This window comes from Peromyscus leucopus, chromosome 10, assembly GCF_004664715.2.
Source record: "Peromyscus leucopus breed LL Stock chromosome 10, UCI_PerLeu_2.1, whole genome shotgun sequence".
Taxonomy (NCBI): domain Eukaryota; kingdom Metazoa; phylum Chordata; class Mammalia; order Rodentia; family Cricetidae; genus Peromyscus; species Peromyscus leucopus.
This window is the reverse complement of record NC_051071.1, coordinates 84211729-84219165: the sequence shown is the minus strand read 5'-3', so window position 1 is coordinate 84219165 and position 7437 is coordinate 84211729.

The following is a 7437-nucleotide window of genomic DNA, read 5'->3' as shown; positions in this document are numbered from 1 at the left end:
TTGTGTCTTTTAAGAATTTGACCCCCTCACTAGACATTTTAATGATAAAAACCAGTGTTGTCAAGTTGAGTTTATGAGAGACATCCAAAAGGGGGGCCTGCATTCCCCATGTACAAAAATTAAGGCATTAATTAAAAATAATTACAAAAATTAATACAAAAATATTCCTATTTGTTTACATATGCCTGCTTTTGTATTACAGTGGCAGGGATGTACTTAAACCTGGAAAGTTTCAAATAATTTCTTGGCCTATCACAGGAAGTTATTTTGGATCTAAACCAATCACTTGACTCAGTCAGTTGAATATGTTAAGCTAGAGTACTTCATTTATTATGCTTATTTTACATAAGTATCTCACATCATAAAACTTGAGCAGTTTTAGCATCATTCATGGGCTACTATTAGATTAATCTTGATCCTGTAATAGGTTTAGTGTTTAGACAGGTGTAATTGGTAGAAAGTAGGAAGCCATTGTCTTCAGATTTGATTTTATTTTGTTAATTTTGAAAGTCATACTCCTGAACTGACTAAATCTTTCTCCAAAGAATTACAGAAAAATAATCTGGTTTTTGTGTTTATTTTTTTTTTCCATTAAATCACAGAATTCTATTCTCAGACCCATTTTAGGTATTAGGAATTGACGTAGACATTTTTCTGGCTGCTGGCCACTGATGTATTTATTAAACTTTTGTTGTGATTTATGTAAATCTTAATTGTCAGCTTTGTTTTTCTCATTTTACATCTTCAGTCTTGGCTAGCTGCTTTCCGGAATTCTCCTTGTCTCAATTAGGTCCTTTATTTTCCTAAATTGTTTGCTTGTCTTGGCTTGACTGTCTTCCCACAGGGCTGAGACCTAGGTGTCTTTAACACTGGAGTTAATTCCTAGTTAGGCTGGATAGAGAGGTTTGCTGAGAGTTTGTTGGTAATTTGAATCTAGGTCTTACATGAAGTCTTTTAAGTAGGGTTTACCCTGTCCCTAAACTTTCCAGTCTCAGCAACAGTGGCTTCTGTTGCCCAGACTTACTCTTCAGTTCTGGGAAACGGGAGTGAACTATAAAGAACTTCTTGGGATGTATGTGGTCCCCTGGATCTTTGTTGTTGGTCATGAGCCCTGGGCACCTTTTTTCCTAATTTCCACTTTCTACAATTTAAATGAAAAACAATTCGTCTTGGAATTTCTCCGATGCTCTTCTCCAACCTGTTCTAATTAATCTTACCTGTGCCCTTCCATCTTTTCCTCCTCTAAGGCTTTACTGACAGGATAATCCTGTAATCTCAATCGTGGGAAGGCTGAAGTGGATCACTTGAGCTCATTTCAAGGCTGACCTGGGCATTCAAAAAAACTCAGCCTAAAGACAGAACACTTTACAAGGCACTTTACATTACATCCTGTTGCTTGGACTTCTTCCTGTTCAGAAATTTCATCGGACGCCAAGTGATTCTTGGCTCACACTTTAAAAAATGAACTTTTATTCTTTATTCTCTGGTCAGGCTTGCTGGAGTTTTCCACTCTGCCTGAAGGATAAAATCCCGGGTTGCAGTGTTCTTATCTCAAAGAGGGAAGAAGGCACATGGATGTGTCCAGAGAACTACCGCAGCTGCTTCAGAGACACTAGTTTCTTGCCAGGATGGGAGAGTCCATTGGCTGCTGGAAGATCTGGCCATCTTACATTGACCTCAGACTTGAAACCATCCTGTGTTCTCTACCCGTAGGTCTACAAGTTGCTTAGGCTACCACATCTTAGGTCATTGGGGGCTTTGGAGGTGTATTTTGAAATCCCCTCCATGCTCACAGAATACTCGTTTTCTTAATGTTTGCTCATAAACTCTTAAACTTATTTCCTCTTATTTTATGCCCCCCACCACCTGCATTAAAAATATCCCTGGTATTTAGTAGAATTTCAGGAAAGTAAGTGGGTGTGTGTGTGCACGCACGCATGCGCGAGTGCATGTTTGTAGGTGTGGGGTAGTTAGTGGTGAAAAGCTTGAGGGAAATAAAGCAGATAATTTAAAATGTTGACAACTTATTACTCTTTTAGAGTTGTAGTTCAGTTACAGGAATGCTTTCTTGGTCTACTGTTAGGTAGCTTTGATTTTAGTTGTGGGTAGATTTGTTAGTACTGTCAATCCTACTTACCCTCAAGCAGTGAGTTTTCTGGCTACCCTGTCCTGAGTAAATTTTGTTATCTTGGTTTACTAGGTGTCCACTATCAGATGAGTTGATTTCTCTTCCTGGGGTTGGTTCTGTTTATCCTTTTTAACTTAGTATGTATTACAGAGTCAGGCCGTGCTGCTGTATTTACTCTGTGCACAGGGATGACAATTGCTTCATTGTATGCTGCTCCCAAGTTAGAATTCAGTGTGTTGTCGAGAAGGCAGCTCATCCTGAGTAAGTTTGTTAAGTTTTACACTACAGTAAAGTTCTATATTAGAAACTTGTTTAGTTTGTGTGCTTTTATGCTTGGAATATTTCTTTAGTTAAGATTGCCTTGTGCTTTTTGTATTCTGTGTTTAGGATGTTGAGGTATTAGGATTCTTGGCAACCAAAAGGATTGAACCCAGTATCTAACACAGTATTGGTGTTGATCTATAAACATAATGCCTTTTTTGATGTGGGGGTGGTTTTAACCTCATTTGTTAAGCTCTAGGTCCATGCTTAACACAGTAATAATGAAGTTAATTCATTTTGGAGTGATTTCCTAATAGTGTGGTGGATTTATTTATTTTTAACCAATTTTTTTGGCAAGGCTGAAAAAGAAGGGTACATCTTTTATTCATTGCTGGCCACATTAAAGCTGTTAACAGTTTAGCATAGTTTAGAACTCTTATCTGACAATTTCCTTGGGTAAAATGATTCTAACCAGCTAAATACACAATTGTGCAAATTCAATTTATTGTTGAAATTTGCTCTCAGTTGCCTACAATCTAGTAATTGGAAGAAGGTTGATTATAATGTACTTCATAGAGGTGTGTAGGCCATGTACATCTGTGTGAATTGTAACGCAGTTTTGCCTGGGATTCTTGATTTCACATAAACTCCCATTAGCTATGCTAATGTATTAAAGACCTTTGCTCAAAGATAGAATAAACATGCTGTTCCATGAGGTGTTGTAGTTTTTGCTCATATCTCCTATAAAGACAAAGATATATATTTTATAAAGTAATCCTACATCTAGCATGGAAGAAAAATACTCAAGATTGTTAGCATTCTAGTGAGTATACAAGACAAGAGCAGCAGTGAGTGGCCGTAGTGGGGAACACACTCTACAGGCAATATACACCCCTACTGTTTGTACCTTGACCCTCTTAGCAGTGATGTGAGTTATCCATTGCATTATGAATTGATTAACCACTGGCTGACTGAAATTGTCTTCCTGTTGAACTCTTGAGTTGGGCTGGTTGTGTATTTACCCTGTTGTTCTGAGCACCTTAAAGTCTTGAGGATGTCTGGTTGTGGCAGCTTTATTGTAAATGGCCTTAGGTAGAGAGTCATGGGATCCAGGGAGCTGTGATTTAGGGAAGATGAAGGATGTACTTGTAAGGGCAGGGGAAGACCTTAGGAAATTGCATTAGGGCTGGGTTTGTGCTGAAGGAAGGAAGCCCTGAGTTCATTCCCCAGTTTAAGAAAGTACATAACAGTGTAGATTCTGTGTAAAGCGAAGGTGTTAGAGCAGTCCAAATTTGTTATTTTAAACTTAAAATGGGAGGGATTTTCATTAATTATACTGAAAAGGTTTTAGAATTCTATTTTGGGAAACTTGATGTTGGCAGCATCACTTCAAAAGTTAATTTTATCTATTTGTAATTGGATTGGTTGTATTCTGTTTGCACTCTAGAATTTGAAGGCAAGGTTACTTCCTTGGCTTTAATTTTTTTTAGGAAAAAAAATACTGGAAGAGATCTGTTAATGCCAGTACTTGAATGTGACATTAACATGTCATGGAAACTGCTTTAAATAAATAATTGAGAAAAGGAATTACATAATTGCCTTTTTTGTTGTATGAATGGGTGTGATTATATTGAGTTTAATTACTTTTTTATACAACTGGTATGAGACTGAAATTGAATCCTTATTAAAATTTTTGGAAGATGGCCTTTTGAGTATTAGAGATGGCTAAATCAGTAAATAAAACTTTGAAACAGAAACTTGTAAATTACTTCTACAATCACTGATTTATAAAGCATGCTACTGCCAATCAGGTTTATGTATTAAGACCTATCAGCATGTCTTTTTTAGTACTTGGTTGACTTCATTTTAAATTATAAGATGTTCTCTGTACCGTTTACCATTTTTAGAACTTACTCTTCCCAGACCAATTCCATTGGGACTGTTTCCATTGTAGACACTCTTCAGATGAAGCTTACAGTGGGCTTTCATGGGGTTTTAATTTAATTTTATTTTAATTTAAATTTAATTTTATTTTAATTTTTTATTTTCTGAAAGATCACTTAATGTTTATAATGTAGTGCTTTTGTCTTACAATTAAACTTTTATAGCACTCATGCATGTTTTGCACTGTCTTTTTTACCCCCAGTTTAGGCTAGTCTGGATGAATGTCTTTAAATAAAGACCTTGTTTTTAGTTGAGAAGGTAAGAGAACCGTAATGGTTAAACACCACTTAAAACTTTAAATAATGTGAAAATTAGTGTTTATATACAGGTGGTCAGAAACTAAGTTGAAGAATCAGATAGAAAAAGGCTGTTCTAGTTTTTCCCCAGATCACTCATGAGGGTGGTGAGATTATGTATGAAAGAGTTTGCTCTTCGGCTGTGTGTTGCCAGATGTGATGAAGACCACTATTATTTTTAGAAAAGAGCCAATTGGATTAGATGTTTAATGGCAGCAGCATTGAAGAAGGTCTTCCCAGTAGTGTAAATACAGGAAACAGAAGGGCACTTGCATTTCTCTCTGTGTCTTGTTTTCAGTTTTGTCTTTGAGACTAGGTGTGCTATGTGTCATTTCTAGCCTGTCCTGCCTCAACCTCTCCCAAGCATCGGGATTACAGGCTTGTACCAACTTGTTCTTTTAGAGCAGCGGTTCTCAGCGTGTGGGCTGCCACCTCTTGGGATGGGGTGGGTGGCAGTGGTGGTAGAGATAATCAACCGCCCTGTCACAGGAAGGTCATAAGACCGTTGGGAAGCAGATGTTTATGATTCACAGCTAGCAAAATTAGTTAGGAAGTAGCAATGAGAATTTTGTGGTTGGGGGTCACCACAACATGAACTGTATGAAAGGGTCGAAGCATTAGGAAGGTTGAGAACCACTGTTAGAGGAATGTGGGTTATGATTAGTGTTGCCCTTGCCAGGTCACGTTGCTGGTTTAACAAATAACCTGTTTGAAACTAGTCTATTCTTCAAAAAGAAAAAAAGTAGAATTAAATGAGTTTTGCCATAATTCACACAAAATGAATTTTTCAAGAGTCTTAGGAGTTCTGAACGTGTTGCATTGAATGGTGCTTTCTGTTTAGCAGATTGTCAAGTTTGCAGTTTAATACATTGAATGGGACAGATGATTGCAAACAAATCCTGTGCTAATCTTGCTGTTTGCCTACTGATACTGGGCAAACTTCTCCAAACATCCATTTTTCCATTTCCATCTATAAAATTATAGTAACTTCCTCGCCTGTGGGCATAATTGAGGCATGTTTAAATACTTTGAAGTTAGCACTTTTTTGCCTCATGAAGCTATAAACATACAGAGGGTCTTATCCCAGATTGACAGTATTTTCAGAGGTAGAGACCAGGTGCCTGGTAAGATTTCTGAGTCTAGACTGGTGGTGGCATATTCCTTTAATCCCATCTCGGATAACCTGAGTTCAAGGCCTGCCAGGGCGGCATAGTGAAACCCTGTCTTAAGATTTCTGATTCTAATGCTGACGCTTGGGAGCCAAGCTTCATATCTGCTGTGTGTATCTCTTTAGTTTATAAATGAGGAAGTAGCTGGTAAATGCTGGGCACAGAAGAGAGGAATATGTAGCAGGGCCCTCTGGAAGGATCTCTTGTTTCTGGGGTTCCCTGAGGTAAGAAACTTAGATGTCTAACTTTGACAAAGGAGTCTTGTAGTTTTGCTGATAAATTGGAAGAGTTCAAGATTGTTATGGTTTCAGATTACTGAAACTAGAAATACAGTAAAATTGAGGTTTGTGAAGAAAGGAAGGTAGGGTTAAGTTAGGGAATGCAAAATTTGAAGTGCTTATATAATATCCAATGGCTGTAGTAACTGAGAGTTGGAGAACTGGTATTTAGAGGGTAGAGGTGGAGAGGGCAATAGGGAGTTAGAAATAGAGAGAACCAAAAGCTAGGGCTGTGTTGTAGACGGAGCGACTGCATGATTGTGTTCAACAAAGCCTGCTACACCTCCAGCAGCCTTGTGTTGATTTCCTTCCTTTTACTAGTTCAAGGGACTCAACATGACAACTTGGGCTTCAGTTGTCTTGGGTGTACAATGGAAATGATCTCAGTTGTTGGGAAGATGAAGAATCTAATTACCAGCATGTTGTGTGCTGAACTTGGCTGCTTCTGACTGTTGATACAAATGGAACTTGGAGGATTCAAATCCTAACTCCCTTGTAACTCATTTAGTGACTTATGCCTGTCTTGGCCATTTCTTGAATTTATTCTCTGCTATGCAGTATGCTCCATGTGTAGATACTGTTGGAGCTGTTATTTCTCCGACTTCCTTTAACTTCTGTAGCATTACTGCCACTTGTGTGTACAGACGTCATTCTGTTTCTGACATGATTCCTCTATGGTAACTCATGTGAGCTGCGTGGTGCAGCACTGGGTTATAGCCAGTTGGAAAACCTAAATGAACGAGATGCCTGTGATTCCACTGTACTTCCTCAGCCTAAGTGCAGAGACAAGGGAGTCATTTCTGAACAACTGCTCTCCTCCCTCCAGGAAGCTTTCTTCAATTTGTGCATTCACAATCTCTGAAAAACCCTTCAGTTCGTCTCAAGACTAGGAAGGACGGAAGCATGGAGACTCCTTCAGCCTGGAGCCAAGAGCAACAGCCTGTGCTTTCACTGTGCTGTTCAATGTCAGTGCGCTCAAAATTCAAGACTGGGCCTCTGTAGCTGGGGGATAGCATTTGCCTTAGTATGTGTGAGGTCCTGGGTTTGATCCCTACCCCCTACCTCCCAAAGGACTCAGGATTCTTTGAGGCTTTTGGTTCTTGGCTTTCTGTTATGTAAGATGAGGGAACTAGGTTAGGTGATATTACAGTGCTTAACTTTTTAGTAATTATGCTAATATGTACTCTTAGAATACATGTGTTTTATATATAGAATTATAACCACTAAGTTGTTAGGCCAGTTTTATATGGATTAAAAAATAATATTAGTGAGATGTGACAATATTCCTTACTATTCAGATTCTTTTGCCTAAAAATGATTGTCCTGTCTGATCCACAATTAAGGGATCAGACAAGACACTC